The sequence below is a fragment of the Triticum aestivum genome, chromosome 4A, assembly GCF_018294505.1.
Source record: "Triticum aestivum cultivar Chinese Spring chromosome 4A, IWGSC CS RefSeq v2.1, whole genome shotgun sequence".
Taxonomy (NCBI): Eukaryota; Viridiplantae; Streptophyta; class Magnoliopsida; order Poales; family Poaceae; genus Triticum; species Triticum aestivum.
This window is the reverse complement of record NC_057803.1, coordinates 343,692,466-343,709,188: the sequence shown is the minus strand read 5'-3', so window position 1 is coordinate 343,709,188 and position 16,723 is coordinate 343,692,466. Positions and strand designations below refer to the sequence as shown.

The following is a 16,723-nucleotide window of genomic DNA, read 5'->3' as shown; positions in this document are numbered from 1 at the left end:
TTTAACTTGATGGTTTTCTAAAAAAAATACTTTTGAAAAAAATAACGTCAATGTTTTTGTTCTCCCTATTTCCAATGTATTCCTAGTGAACTTCACGTGATTTCTTATTTTATTTATTCCCTTTTTAAACTACGTTATTTTGGTCTATAAAAATCGGATGCAAATTCTTAAGTTCAATATACACATGTAGAAATATTCATTAATATTTTGGAAACAGGAAATGTCAAATCTCATGTATCTAATTCACAACTGACAACTGAACATGTAGTAGCACACACATATGACCAAAAAAGGATACTACTAGGATGATTGGTGGCATGCCTGTGCTGCTAGGCAGCAGTTGTGTCGCGTGCATTAGCACACACTACACAAGATGTTAAGCAACTGAAATATGAAATGAGCTATCCCCATTTAGGAATAATCACAAACACCCACAGGCACAAATACCACCTATCTACAACATCATGAAACTGTTACTAAAATATACAACACCTGTTGAGGCTGTGTGTGCAGGGGCAACACCTGCATTGCTCTCGCACGCAGTAATTAATAGGGAGAGGCGTGTTGCGCCACCAGGGTAGTGGCAGCGTGGCACGCGAGTAGAAGCTGAACTGAAGTGCACGAAAATGTTGCACTGCCTGCAGCTTGTTGTACTGGATCGCGTGGCTACTTTTTTGGTGCTTCCTCCTTTGATCCCCAATGGCACTTTTGGCCTCACCGGTATCTGCAAGACAAAATACCTGCTCGATGTGAAACAGGTAGAGATCGGTCACACAAACACAGCATGTACTTGTTAAAACTAGGGGAATCAATTATGCAGCTGCCAAGGTGGGCAGCAGTGCTCCGACGCGCCCCCAAGCACCGGTACAAGTAGGAAGACCTTTGCGCCAGCAGTGCTGTTGGGTATGAGTGTGGCTTACAGCTGTTGGCGGCTCTGAACTGCAGCTGGATCACACGGCAGCCTCTAGAAGGCCGCAGGATAGTATCCTCCATGGCCGTCGCGGCCGGTGGGGGGTTGGTGGCTCTCGTGGGTGGGGAAGGCGGTGGCCATTGTTGGAGGCGCGCAAGCCATGGAATGTGGGAGGGTGCTGGGCATCAGGATCTGGTCGGGGCACTGGCCGCAGCGGCCGGATCTAGTTCAGGCACAATTTTTACCTCCAAAGTCATCTGGAAGTTCTTCACTGATGTCTGCACCTTGTATCCCATCCTCCCAACCCTCTCTCTGAAATCTAGTTCGTAGCGCTTCGTCATCTGTTGCAAATGCAGGAAAGAAACACACTGCCTTTAGGTACTGATGAAACAAATACATCTCACAGATTAGCTCCCAATTCCCGACACGTCGATCCGAAGGCTCAATAAGTTTCTTAAGGGAAGCTACTTACATTGTTGTAGAAAGGTGATCTTGAGCAGAGTCAGCTCTGCTCCTCTTCTCCTACCAATCCTTTTTGAAAGCCCACTGACGTGTTCAATCTGCAGCAAAATTCCACAGCTAAAGATAATATGCCTCCTTGGTTTAAACGAATCCATTCAAGTTCACTAATGAATCTCCCAATGTTTGAAAATGGATTTACCAGAGCAGAACTGTTGGTCCTCACTTGCATGGACTGGTACTTGGGGATCCATGCCCTCATGCTTTTGAAACTCCCCGTAAGCGTGGTTATACTAGGGGCAAACCTGCACAAATCAAAAATAGTTAAAGAAATCCATACAATTCATGGACATGTCACGCACGGAGATTGAATCTTACGCGATAACGCCAAGAAGCCGCTTGAACCGGCTCTTAAGCTCATCGACCCGGTTCCCCTACGTCGGTGACTGTCGGTGTCAAAACCGGTGGATCTCGGGTAGGGGGTACTGAACTGTTCGTCTAAGGTCGATGGTAACAGGAGACAAGGGACACGGTGTTTTACCCAGGTTTAGGCCCTCTCTATGGAGCTAATACCCTACGTCTTGCTTGATTGATATTGATGAATATGAGTATTACAAGAGTTGATCTACCTCGAGATCGTAATCGCTAAACCCTAGAGGCCTAGCTTGTATGGCTATGATAATGAGTCCCCTATCCAGACTAAGTCCTTCGGTTTATATAGACACCTCGAGGATCTAGGGTTACATAAGTCGGTTACAAATAAAGGAATCTACATATCCAGTCACCAAGCTTGCCTTCCACGCCAAGGAGAGTCCTATCCAGACACGGGTGCAGTCTTCGGTCTTCGTATCTTCATAGCCCATCAGTCCAGCCCATGACTAACAGCACGGACGCCCGAGGACCCCTTAGTCTAGGACTCCCTCAGTAGCCCCTGAACCTGGCTTCAATGACAAGGTGTCCGGGGCGTAGTGCTATCTTTGACATTGCAAGGTAGGTTCCTCCTTCTGAACTCCAAAATAGTCTTTGGATGATTGATCATGTCTGGACCTATAACATCCAGCCGTAGAGAGTATAGTATTCTACGAATCCAATCTGCTGATAACTTTAGTAATATGACATCACGCTTCTTGATCATTATTTCGAACCGTTTCCCGTCCCGCCATTCCATGTTTTGGCGCGTGGTTATCATTGACACGTCTTGTCTAAGCAGAGATCGTGTCCCCTAATTACGGGATTTTCATCAATATGAGCGTGGGTAACCCAACCGTCCTGCGGGAAAGATTCCTTAGGAATAGGCAGGTTCTTAGGCTTAGAGGAGGCGTCCAAGACCCGCTGCCTTTATAAAGGAACCAAGGGCCTTTTTTATGCCAAACCTCTCCTCAGCCTTCCCGACCTCAAGTTCTAGCACCCAAGGTTCGACTTCATCGTTTCAAGCCTCCCATTATGTGCGGACCTAGCTCCCAAGGCCGATGGGTGGCTTCCACCATTACGGAGGAGGATATCGCAAAGCTTTGGGCAGCCAGATATTTGACCGCGGAGGTCCACCACAGGCTTCCTGCTCAAGGACAGGTTATTCCGACCCCCAGATCTGGGGAGAGGGTCGTGTTCATCTCCCACTTCCTCCGTGGGCTAGGGTTTGCTCTTCACCCCTTCGTCCGGGGGCTAATGTTTTATTACGGACTAGATTTCCATGACCTAGCCCCGGACTCTATCCTCCACGTCTCGATGTTTATCATTACATGCGAGGGCTTCCTCCGAATCCCCCCATACTTCGGCTTATGGCTCAAGACCTTCAGTGTGAAGCCGAAGGTAGTCGATGGGGAACAGGTGGAGTGCGGCGATGCTACAATTAGCCAACTCACCAGCACTCCTTGGCCAAAAGGTTCTTTTACCGAAGCTTCCAATCACTGGCAGCGGGAGTGGTTTTACATTAACGAGCCCTGCAGCACCAAGTGGGTAGCCGCCCTCACATTCCGTCCTAGCCCACCGTTACAGCTTGCATCATGGGACAACAAGGGGCTGGACCAGGGATCAGTTAATGAAGTGCATACTTTACAAAGCCGCATCTGAACCCTCCTCGAGAGAGACATCAATCTTGTCAACGTGATCCAAGTGATGTTAGTTCGCCGAATCCTGTCGTGCCAGCGCAGGTCTGCCTCATGTGGGAGTTTAATCTAGAAGGACCACAAACCCTGCAACACTTCTTCGGCACCACACACAAAGGGATGTGGAAGTTATTTTTCGGGAAGCGGAAAAATTGGCTAGACACCACCGAAGATGCTGGCCTTAACTGCAACCGTCCGGATACCCCGGTAAGCACTTGGCTCCCGAACACTTTGTAATTATGCATACCGAATATGGTACTGAGCAAGTTATCTTCCTACAGGGCTGGACAAAGATGGTGGAGCTAATTATGTGTTCGGCCCTCTGCCCGAGGGCCCAGCGAATCCTGTTCTAACAAGGATGCTGGCCCTAGCACCATACTAGATGCCTGTGAAGGAGGGGGAGGCGGAGAGTGAGAGGACCAAAGATGGCCCCTATTCCAAGGGTGCATCGGACATTGTGTCTGGAGGAATCAAAGTCCCCTCATCCGAAGACAAAAGTGAAGGGGGGGCCACTGTCTCCTTTCCTCCTAGGAAGAGAAGGGCCTCCTCTGAAGATCGGGAGAAGCAGGCTCCTAAGCGAGGCAAGATGCCTCAGGTGGCTCGCTCGGGCTTGGAGGACGTCGAAGTGCAGTCTCATGATGAGGACAAGCCTCAGGCCAAATCGTAAGTGAATCAAGGCTGTTTTAAACATGTTCCATTCCTTTCTTATAATGCCTGGAATATATATTTTTGATTTTGCAGCTCAGCACACAGTCTTCCTCAATAATCCTCTTCCTCAGGGGACCTTCTCCCAGAGATGATGGAAAGCGATACGCCCCCATCGGCCTCTCCGTCCAATAGGGTGGACGACTTAGAGGTGTCGTCGAAGAGGGTCTTCCCCGACCAACAAGTGGTGCAAGGGATGATGAAGACATTGCCCGAAGGTGATACTTCGGTAGCCCAGGGTCTGGGGAACAACAATGGGGGCCCCGAGCAATCCGGTATACAGCCGGATACGAATAAACGGATCCCTTCAAAGGGTGGTCGTACTCTTACGGCAGCCTCTAGAGACCCAGAGGCGCCGGATATCTTGACGAACATGCTGCGGCAGGCGTCCGTCTCGGAGGAACATCGTACCGTAATGGGCACAGTGGTTGAAAAGGTCCCGTCCGCGAAGAGCGGATTGAATGAGGCCTTTGCGAGCCTACTAAGAGGCTTCTAGGTTTGTACTGTAATATGTGCAATCGTGTTTTATTCAAAAAATACACCTGTGTATAGATAGTAGCCCCTGAGACTCGGGTTGGCTTCCCATGGGAGGCGAACGGAGGATCAAGAAGAAATATTCAAAGGACTAATCTGATTAACTTGAACACAGGCTACTTCCCCCCTTACTACTTCCCAGACTATGGATGTTGCCGAGCTGCAACCGAAGCTTGATGTGGCCAGGGATGACATTGTGTTAATCAATATGCGTCTTGACGAATTGCAAGGTATGTATTCAGCGCAGTCCCTTCACATACATTGTTGTGATATAAGCATGATGCTAAAAGTCATATACTGTAATATGCATGACTGCAGATGGTGCTGCCGCCATTGAAATTCTTCGGGCGGAGCTGGTCCAGGCCAAGGAGTAGGCGCGGTGTAGTAATGCGGCTGCCGAAAAGGCATCGGCTGAGCTAAAAGCCGAATGAGCTGCTCGGCGTCAAGACGAGGAGAAGATATCCATGATGGCACTCGAACTAAAAAATGCTGCTAGCCGCTGTGAACTCCTTGAGAAGGAGAATGAAGCCAAAACGGCTGAAGTTGACAGGGCCTTACGAGAGGCGAGAGAAGCGCGGTCTGAATCCAGAGCCGCCCGTGAGGAGATTCGGCAAGCTAGGGAGATTGCGGCTAGTGAGCCATTTTTGGTACAGACTAAGTTCGGCGATCCGAACTATGCTCGGCTTAACCAATTGTGGAGTTCTTCGGGCGAGTTTTTAGACTTCCCGAAGAGTTCTTCCAATGCGGCGCAGTTTTACCAGGCGCGAGAGGGGGTATGCAACAGAGAAGCTTTTGTGGTCACAATTTAGTGCGTTGAAGCGCCCCCTGTTGCTAAATGAGATGATGTCCCAGTGGGCCGAGCTTCATAGGATATCCGGCGCTGCCATGAAGAACATCATAACCCGTTTATGGCCAACGGAGCCTGTTCCAAATAGTTACTTCGGCTTGGTGCAACGGCTTGTTGACGCGGTGCCACGTATCGACGCTGTGAAGAGGTTGGTGTGCATCGAGGGTGCACGGATGGCCTTTGCCCGAGTCAAGACATTTTAGGGGATGATGAAGGCCATCGATGTTGCGGTGAAGAGTCCACCCAAGGGCAAGGACCACCGCGAACCTGATCATTATTTTGAAGACGTCCTAGTGGCCGCCCGCTTGATAGAGGGTCAATGCTCGAAAGACATAATGTTTGAGTGAGGTGTATGAGAATTGTACAAGAAAATTTATAGTTAATCTATTTTTATATATATTGCTCGAAAGTTTGTGTTCCTCCTGTGCGGTTGTTTTAATATAACCTGGAAGTTTTCCAGTCGTCGGCTTCAGCCCCCTCGTAGGAAGTACGCGGGTGTTTGGAAAATCATTTGATCACTCTTGACCCAACATCTTGGTCCGTGAAGGAGGTGTCAGTGCGGCGAACCAGGCAACCAGACTATAGGGCGTTAACACTTTCACTTAGCCATAGGAGTTTTATGGTGGGTCTACGACATAGCCCCTGGTATGTATGCGGCTTATTCATACGATGTGTGTACATATTTGACCGAAAAGAGGTCCTTCGTGTGACACAGAGGAATTTCTAGAGATTTCGATAAGTCAATGAGTGGTTGAGCAGCTCTCGCCGCATCATGACACTCAGTTTTTGGCTTTCTCTACTGAGGTGCTAAGACAGGTGAACCGGAAGCATAATCGCAGTAGTTCTCCCTTTACTACCCTAGCCGATAGAGCGGAACGTAGGATAGCAAGCACAGGAGCCTCGGAACCCAACTATTGACCTGAGACATGATTCGGAGCTGATGCATATAAGGCCAAACTCGCGATGCCGAAGTATGCTGTAAAAGCTGTTCGGACTTTGTTGGCAACTCAATTGTTCCCGTACCGAGCCCCTGGCAAGTTTAAGCCGGGGTATATCTTGTGAAACAACCATAGGAGGCATATGCATTTGCGGAAATACGTGGATGATTAATTCGGGTAATGTGAACTGGGACCTGAGCGATATGCCAAAAATTACTTGATATATATAAAGGCCACGACCCCGGCTATTTGATATACCCTGGGTCAAAGGCAGAGGAAAAAGGCATGTTACAGGCTCAAAAAAGAGTATGGTCTACAAAAAGTTATTTTGGACCTCCTGTCGCACATCTGCGCCGCCTGTCCTCGGCGAGGGGAAATCCTTGATGGAAGTATCCCCGTAGGTGAGTGTACGGATCCGAACTCCAATAAAGTCGGCCTTAGATGTTTCTCCTTTGCACCACCTGTTTTTAAGAGGTAATGAAGAAAGAAAAAGGAAAGTAGATAAAAATGTTACCAGAGTGCTTGCAGACTTGTCTGTATTATGCTTCCGCCAATGCCCATGGTATCTTAAGTGGGTAGTTATGTATGCGCGATATAGTTTTAACGGGTATATGAGATGGGCAACGGAAGCCGAACTACTATTTCTGCTCCGGATTTGATCGATCTTTCGGGACAAATTGCTTCTGGCCCCCGGCATTTGGCTTGTGAACCACTCCGTCATCCCTATTGCCTGGCGGCCCCCTTCCCTTGTGTTCGGCGTTGAGCTTGCCAGCCTACTTGGAGACCCAACAATTTTTGTTGGTATGATTAGCTGGTTTATTGGGGTGGCCGTGAATCTGGCAGGGTCGGTCCAGTATCCTGTCTAGGTTGGATTGTCCGTCTCTGTTTGCCTTGAATGGCTTTTTCCATTGACCAGGCTTGGGATTGCTGAATCCGGCGTTGACCGCTGTGTCGCGTGATCTTTCATTATCATTGTGACTGTTGTGTTTGCTTCGTCGTGGCTTGCCATTGCCATCTCGGATTTTGGAAGTGCCCGAGTCGCTGGCGCTATTGCTTCTACGAGCAAGCCAGTTGTCTTCTCATGCACAAAAGCGGGTCATTAGAGCGGTAAGGGTTGTCATGGATCTGGGTCCTTCTTGACCGAGGTGGGGTGCAAGCCATTCATCCTGGACGCTGTGTTTATAGGCGGCAAGGGCTTTCGCGTCCAGACAATCGACGATTGATTCTTTTTAACTAAGAACCTAGTCCAGAGCTGCCTGGCTGACTCTCTGGGTTACTGGACAATGTGACTTAAGCCATCGGCATCTGGTGTCTGGACATATGTTCCTTGGAAGGTGTCGCAAAAGGCGTCCTCCAAATCTTCCCAGCTGCCAATAGAATTTTCCGGCAGACTGTTTAACTAGTACCGAGCTGGTCCTTTGAGATTTAGTTGTAGGTATTTCATGGCATGAAGGTCGTCCCCACGTGCCATGTGGATATGGAGGAGGAAGTCCTTGATCCATACCGTGGGATCCGTTGTTCCATCGTATGATTCAATATTCATGGGTTTGAACCCGTCTGGGAATTGATGCTCCATTACATCGTCTGTGAAGCAAAGAGCGTGTGTGGCGCCTCTATACTGGGCCACACTACGACATACCTCCGATGGAGTCTGTTTGCGGTTTTCGGCCCGGGCGTGGCTAGGTTTGTCATGTCCGAATAGGTGGCCGTCGTCACGTGTCGAGGTATGTCCTCGCGATCTGTAGGTCGCTCTTGAGTGTCCTGCTCTACTACCCAAGTCTTGTTGACGGTCGTATGCACAACCTCGAGCTGCTTTGTTCTTGCCTTTACGGCGAGGTGGGTGGTGTGGTGTTTGGCTTGAGTTGTCGCTTTGCATAGACCACGTGTTGGTCGACCTGACGCCTTGTGCAATAATGGCACGGGCTCGAGCGCCTTATCGTCGCCCTAGGGTAGCAATCTACTCTTCGGGTAGCTTTTGGCTAGGCCACTAAGGCCGTATTCTTCGGCGGCTAGGACTTTGGTCCATCTATCATTGAGCAGATCTTGGTCAGCTTGAAGTTGCTGCTGCTTCTTTTTCAGGCTCCTTGCAGTGGCTATTAGTTGGCGCTTGAAGCGCTCCTGCTCAAGAGGTTCCTCAGGCACGATGAAATCCTCGGTACCGAGGCTCACCTCATCCTCAGAGAGCAGAAGGTAATTGTCATCCTCCGAGTCTTTCATACGTGGCCTGTTTACCAGGGCTAACCTGCCCGTCTTCCCGTTCATCTTGGTCATTAGCTGTATCAACGGGGTCTCTGTTGTCTTCGGCATCGTCGTCCATACCGTCAATGTTATCGGAGTCGTAATCAAGTGTATCCGTCAAATCATCAACCGTGGCTATGAAGTGGGAGGTGGGTGGGAAGCAAAATTCTCCGCCGCCAGCCCCTGGTTCAAGTCAGATATAGTTCGGCTGTGAGTCCTTCACCAAGGACAGGTTCTTTCAGGAATTTAGCACATCGCCCAAGGGCGAGTGCTGGAAGATGTCTGCGGTGCTGAATTTGAGGATCGATAAACGATCAAGATCGGCGTCCGCGGGCTCACGTGGTTCGGAATTTACGTTCGGGGACGAGTCCGGAGTCCCGGTGACAAAGACGTCATGAGAGGTTAAGTCTATGTGCGGCTCCAACACCGTGGGATCTGTGGCCTCCGTGGTGGGTTTGATCCTCCCGTCCTCGGACGGCGCATTCTGCTCCAGTTCTAAGGCCAGAACGGTTATAGGAGCGATCTCCTAGAAGCGGTCTGATGACAGATTTAGGTCATGATCATCGGGATGATCGAGAGCGGCTACCGCGGTCTCGAATCCGGCGAAGATCAAGTCTGCACAGATGTCCGCAACGTAGTTCAAGCTCCCAAATCTGACTTGATGGCAAAGGGCGTAGCTTTCAATCTGCTCCAGATGGCCAAGCGAATTGGCCCGCAATGCGAAGCCGCCGAACACGAAGATCTGTCCAAGGAGAAAAGTTTCTCCTTGGACGGCGTCATTATTGACGATTGAAGGGGCCATTAGAACATTTAGCGACAGCACAGAGGAACTCTCAATGAAAGCACCAATGTCGGTGTCAAAATCGGTGGATCTCGGGTAGGGGGTCCCGAACTGTGCGTCTGAGGTCGATAGTAACAGGAGAGAAGGGACACAGTGTTTTACCTAGGTTCGGGCCCTCTCTATGGAGGTAATACCCTACGTCCTGCTTGATTGATATTGATGAATATGAATATTGCAAGATTTGATCTACCTTGAGATCGTAATGGCTAAACCCTAGTGGCCTAGCTTGTATAACTATGATAATGAGTCCCCTATCCGGACTAAGTCCTCCTGTTTATATAGACATCGGGAGGATCTAGGGTTACATAAGGTCGGTTACAAAGAAAGGAATCCACATATCCAGTCGCCAAGCTTGCCTTCCACGCCAATGAGAGTCCTATCCGGACACGGGTGCAGTCTTCAGTCTTCGTATCTTCATAGCCCATAAGTCCGGCCCATGGCCAACAGGCCGGACGCCCGAGGACCCCTTAGTCCAGGTCTCCCTTAGCGACCATTAACACCCATCATTGGTTCATGTCTACCATGGTAAATCAGTCTGGAATCCAGGCGAGCGACATCGAGAATCATGAAGGGGAACGTCATGTACCTGGCCCCAAATCGGGTACTTGCATCCAACAAGATTGGCACCCATAGTTCTGAGGAAGTTCTTGTCGAAGCTACAGAAGACGCCGTCCTGGTTTTGCGCCACGATGGACTCCGACCTCCCTCTCCTCCTCCGGTGTCGGGCCCCTCCTACAATCGCACAACAGAGAGACGGGCATGCACGAATCCTTATGACACCAATTTCAGCAACTAATAACACTACTCTCCCCCGGATTTGGAAAATTTGAAGCCTAGAAAGCGAAGGGGGGACGGTGATTAGCTCATGTTGGTGTAGAGCGAGTAGAGCGCGTCGCCTCTGGCCCCGGTGGCCTTCTCCCTGATGATGACGCTGGTGCACCTCCCGACATTGAGCGGCTGCGGGCGGTACAGCAGCGCCCTGTTGGGCAGGGTGGCCCAAGACGCGGTCGGCGCCGCCTCGTTGTCGGAGAGGCCCCATGCCTCGTAGGACGACGACACCGGCGACGGCGGCGGCGGCAGCAACTCCCTCGCCTTTGGCCCGACTGCTTGAGAGGAGCCACGTCGGCCGAGGGTGGAGGAGGGAGGCACGCCGGCCGTGGGGAGGAGGCCCGCCGGCCGTGGGGGAGGAGCTGTGAGGGAGGAGGCGCGCGGCAGCAGGGATGGCAGCGGCGGGGATCAGGGAGAGAGCGAGGGAGAGGTGGGGAACGTGGGGTTCGGGTGGTGTTTCTTTTTTTTGTGAGTTCGGGAACACCTCCGCTGTTCCTATATATGGCTCCGTGATCCAAATAGTTATTCTAATCCTGGGATTAGAATAGTACGGTCCTATATATACATCTGGGCTATTCTATTTCGTGTAACAGAATATTATTCCGTTACCCTACTTGAACTGATGAATTTGAGCATTTGAACTGATGAATTCGAGCGGTTGAACTGATGAATTCGAGCGGTTGAAGTGATACTTTTATTTTCCTTTGAAAATCGTCTTCTTTAGTTCAATTTTTTGCAGTTTTTTTTGTCGAAGCGGGGCATGTAATATATTGTTGGAAAGCTCTTGACATCTACATTACAATCATATAATTTATTTTTGCAAAAATATTATGGTGTAAGAGCAGTTTTGAAAAAACATTTTTTTCCAAACCAAAAACGCGAATCGTATTTTGGACTTAATTTTCAAACGGTTTGTCGAAATTGAGCAAATAAGATGGCGTTGTAAAGTGGTGAAAATCCGCTTCTTCCATATATCTAATGTTTTTTCAAATTCTATACGATTTCAAAGTAATTTGGAAAAAATGTATTTTTGTGTTTTTTGCAAACAGTTTGTCGGATTGACGCAACTGATAGATCATTGGAAAGCTATGGAAAATGCGCAACTGTTTCGTATAGAAAGTTTTTTTCTAATTCCTTATGGTTTTAATACGAATTTGAATATGGATAAATTTGATTTCGAACACGATTTTTTTAAGTTTGTCGAAATGAGGCAAATAATATACCGTTGGATAGCTATCGAAAATGCGAAACTTACTCATGTTGAACATTTTCTCTACTTCGCAACCGTTTTAGAGTAATTTTGAATAAGGTGAAACCCATTGTGTTGTTTTTTCCTGTCTAAAAAACAGAGTACTCGTACTGATATATGTTTGTGTTTGTACTGAGGTATTTTTCACTGTCAGAAATGTTTAGGGGTTGATCACTGAATGTGTCATCATATCCGAACTTGTGAGGTTCATCAATTGGTTTATTTGTGTGAATTCAAACCCATTGTCCTTTCTTGCACACAGATACAATTATATGTACATCAATTTTTTATTACCTGTAAATGAACTCTATTTTTAGTTGAACTTTCCCTATAGATGTACATGAATTTTTACCCGTAAATGAGCTCTCCTTTTTTGCTGAACTTTCAAGATAGATGGCATGATTTTTTCCATTCAGTTCACCATTTATTAAAACTGAATATGCACAGGAGAAGGACCACATGCATCCAACAATCTACGAGGTTGCAATAAATAGGATCCAATATATTCAACAGAAAGGGTTCAAGTAGTACTATAAAAAATCAAGTACTACCAAGCTCTCCTCATTTTGTTTGCTGTAGTTCCCCAAAGTGATGCAGCATACATATAATTGCTTTTTTAGGAGCTTGAACTATTGTTTTTGTTAACATAGGAGCATCAATTGTAAAAGTGGCGAACTGAATATAACTTATTCCTATGGATCTCAGTGGAGTGAAGCAGGGAGCAGTATGTGAATGGCAGCATAAGAACGACGAGCATGGTTGTGGCGTCCAGCAATGGCAACATTAGCAAGACGGTGTAGAAGGCCCCTAAGGAATCCCTTGAACTCAGGATGTAGTGGCAGCGATTATTTTCTTGAATCCATTGAACTGAAGGGAGCTCCTTTGACCTATAAGATGAGCGGAAAAAAAGGATACAAGATGAAATGAAATTTGTCAAGGTCGAAATAACCATAATCATGTAAAACATGTAAAAATAACGACAAGATCATGCATAGTAACATTAGAAGTACACAAAGAAACCTAAACAGGAGTTCTGTACTTTGAAATACTTCATTTTAGTTCCCAAATACTTCATTCGTTTCAAAATATGAACTTCTATATTTATTTACTTAGAACTTACTATGTTTTCCCGGTATATTTCATGGATTTTTTGTGTTTCATGTTTTTTGTTTATTTTGTTTATGTTTTTTCTATGAACTTATTATTACAGAGACTCCTTTTCTTTTTCAATTCAAAAGTGAGCAAAGACTAGTTTTAATTATCAATATAATCAACATTTTCTATGAACGCCCTGGTCACTGCGACAGTGAACGGCCTGGGGCGACGGGATTGGACTGACGTCCATAGCCGAGGCCGATGAGGGCAGCACGACAGGAGAGCTACATGGACTCCGGGGGGCATCAATACATGAACTTCCGTACATAATAGCTCTCCCTGGTGTACTTTGATAAGCCCAAATAAAAATGGGAGACTAATGGCACCCATCTATGGTATCTCAATAAACACAAATTCTCCTATTTAGAGCATCACAGAGCTCACATCTCGCACAAATAACACACACAGAGCACACACCATGCATGCCCGCACAACATCAGACCCTTCCTTAACTTGCAAGACAATAGAAGCAGCGAATATTCTTTTATTACCTTCTTTGTAGCGGTAGCATCAAGCACACTAGGTAACAGCTAGGAGCTAACATGAGGTGCACCAACAGCTAGTGGCAGCAAATCTAGGTCGTCCTGGATGTGGCTGGAAATGAGAAGCAGACGAAGGACGAGGTCGTCCTAGTTTCAAAAATATCACACAACCAAGTACTGATCAAAATCAATCATTGTTCATATCTCTAAATCCAGTGCAAAAATTTAGAGCCTACTTTGTCCACAATCTATGTTGATTTACTCCAAAACACAAAAATTGGGAAGAGAACATCCATCGCACACTTTTGGTTTGCACAACAATGTTCCTAGAACTGTCCATGTTCAGAACCGAAAGAAAATTATGTTTTATAATGATGAAATGACCATCAAGCATGGCACGAGGAGCTTGGACGGAGAAGCGAGGAAGAGATGGACTGGTGTCAGTCCTATATTTGGACAGGGACGGGAAGGGTGACACCGGAGGACTACGGCGTCGGTGTCAACAGTGTTGCCCTACTAGATCCAGCGTGTGGCCTCTTCGGGGGCGCGAGGCGTCGGGGGATGCCAAAGTTAACAAAGGTAATTCCTAAATATGTATCAAACCGGGAAGGAAGAAAAATGGAACTTATAGCTCAAATTTGATCATGAATAGTAGATGTCAACTAGTACTACAGAAAGTTTTGGTCAGTCCAATAACTTATTAATTGGTAAGTCGGTAAGAAGACTAGCATTCACATCTGTTGGATTACAAAAATATATCCAAGCCGGCATGGGTTTTGTTGAACCGAGATTTTGTGCTGAAACTGAACCATGGTTTGGAAGCCTTGTGCTGAATTAAAAAAATGGGCGTATAATACATATTGAATCACTGCTTTTTGCTTCTTTTTTTATGAATTTCTCGTATAATACATACTGAATCACTATTATTTTTAATAACAAATTGCATTATACTAATGAGAGAATGTCCCTTCCAGGAGTGACGCATTGAACCTCCAACAGATCAAGATTTGTACCTCAACACATGCGTAGTGAACTACTATATAATATACAAACCAAATTGTTTTTTCTGTAACACACATGAAACTGTATTTGTGCTTACTTTACGAACTGATGATAAATTACATCATGAAATCCTACACATAGTGTTTTGTTTCTTTTTTTGTACAAAGCATATGATTTGTGAGCTGCATAGGTGAGATAAATCATCCATTCTACACTTTCTGAACACTGGAGATAGCAATACACGAACTTACCGGGAGAGATCACACTGAACTGATGGGGCTCCGAAATGTAGATGGCAAGTATGCACTCCGCCGCTCTGCTGTGAGGGAGGTTTTCATTATCACTGACATCCTTGTCATACTGAGCAGGAGAGGTGTTGGTCATCTGGTCTGACCACGTGTTGGGTTGTGAGCCTTGGACTCTTTTTCGCACGTCACCTGATGTGAAAAGTGCAATTGGAAAGGCTGAGCATCAAGTGATAATTAAGGAAGGCTACCAAATAAACGGAAGTAGCATTTCTTACATGACGTGTAGTGGTAGGTATTGGTTCATTACTTTTGCCACCCAATATGGTGTCAATAAGGATGCGGTAGCACTCGTCCTCGATGGGAGCCCAGTTATTGTTGAAGAGCTTGAGGAAGCGCTTCAGGACTGGCCAAACATGCTAATTGGAGAAGCCAAGAGGCTTCATGGCCTCTAGCTCCTTTCTAGTAGCATTAGCATTGTGGGAAACCATGGCCTTTAATGAAATGGTTCGGGGATCACTCCCAGTCAGTCCCGTCCTCGGACGACGCATTCTGCTCCAGTTCTAAGGCCAGAATGGTTATAGGAGCGATCTCCTGGAAGCGGTCTGATGACAGATTTAGGTCATGATCATCGGGATGACCGAGAGCGGCTACCGCGGTCTCGAATCCGGCGAATATCAAGTCTCCACAGATGTCCGCAACGTAGTTCAAGCTCCCAAATCTGACTTGATGGCCAAGGGCGTAGCTTTCGATCTGCTCCAGATGGCCAAGCGAATTGGCCCGCAATGCGAAGCCGCCGAACACGAAGATCTGTCCGAGGAGAAAAGTTTCTCCTTGGACGGTGTCATTATTGACGATTGAAGGGGCCATTAGAACCTTTAGCGACAGCACAGAGGAACTCTCAATGAAAGCACCAATGTCGGTGTCAAAAACGGTGGATCTCGGGTAGGGGGTCCCGAACTGTGCGTGTAAGGTCGATAGTAATAGGAGAGAAGGGACACGGTGTTTTACCTAGGTTCGGGCCCTCTCTATGGAGGTAATACCCTACGTCCTGCTTGATTGATATTGATGAATATGAGTATTGCAAGATTTGATCTACCTTGAGATCGTAATGGCTAAACCCTAGAGTCCTAGCTTGTATAACTATGATAATGAGTCCCCTATCCGGACTAAGTCCTCCGGTTTATATAGACACTGGGAGGATCTAGGGTTACATAAGGTCGGTTACAAAGAAAGGAATCCACATATCCAGTCGCCAAGCTTACCTTCCATGCCAATGAGAGTCCTATCCGGACACGGGTGCAGTCTTCAGTCTTCGTATCTTCAAAGCCCATCAGTCCGGCCCATGGCCAACAGGCCGGACGCCCGAGGACCCCTTAGTCCAGGACTCCCTTACCGACCATTAATACTCATCATTGGTTCATGTCTACCATGGTAAATCAGTCTGGAATCCAGGCGAGCGACATCGAGAATCATGAAGGGGAACGTCATGTACCTGGCCCCAAATCGGGTACTTGGATCCAACAAGATTGGCACCCATAGTTCTGAGGAAGTTCTTGTCGAAGCTACAGAAGACGCCGTCCTGGTTTTGCGCCACGATGGACTCCGACCTCCCTCTCCTCCTCCGGTGTCGGGCCCCTCCTACAATCGCACAACAGAGAGACGGGCATGCACGAATCCTTATGACACAAATTTCAGCAACTAATCACACTACTCTCCCCCGGATTTGGAAAATTTGAAGCCCAGAAAGCTAAGGGGGGACGGCGATTAGCTCATGTTGGTGTAGAGCGAGTAGAGCGCGTCGCCTCTGGCCCCGGTGGCCTTCTCCCTGATGATGATGCTGGTGCACCTCCCGACGTTGAGCGGCAGCGGGCGGTACAGCAGCGCCTGTTGGGCAGGGTGGCCCAAGACGCGGTCGGCGCCACCTTGTTGTCGGAGAGGTCCCATGCCTCATAGGACGACGACGCCGGCGAGGGCGGCGGCGGCAGCAACTCCCTTGCCTTTGGCCCGACTGCTTGAGAGGAGCCACGTCGGCCGAGGGTGGAGGAGGGAGGCACGCCGGCCGTGGGGAGGAGGCCCGCTGGCCGTGGGGGAGGAGCTGTGAGGGAGGAGGCGCGCGGCAGCGGGGATGGCGGCGGTGGGGATCAGGGAGAGAGCGAGGGAGAGGTGGGGAACGTGGGGTTCG

At 47.9% G+C, this 16,723-nt stretch overlaps 1 pseudogene; it reads right to left on the bottom strand.

Annotated features, from left to right (window-relative positions):
• Positions 1 to 329: 329 nt before the first annotated feature.
• Positions 330 to 14,677, bottom strand: LOC123083812 (tubby-like protein 4; annotated as a pseudogene).
• Positions 14,678 to 16,723: the final 2,046 nt, after the last annotated feature.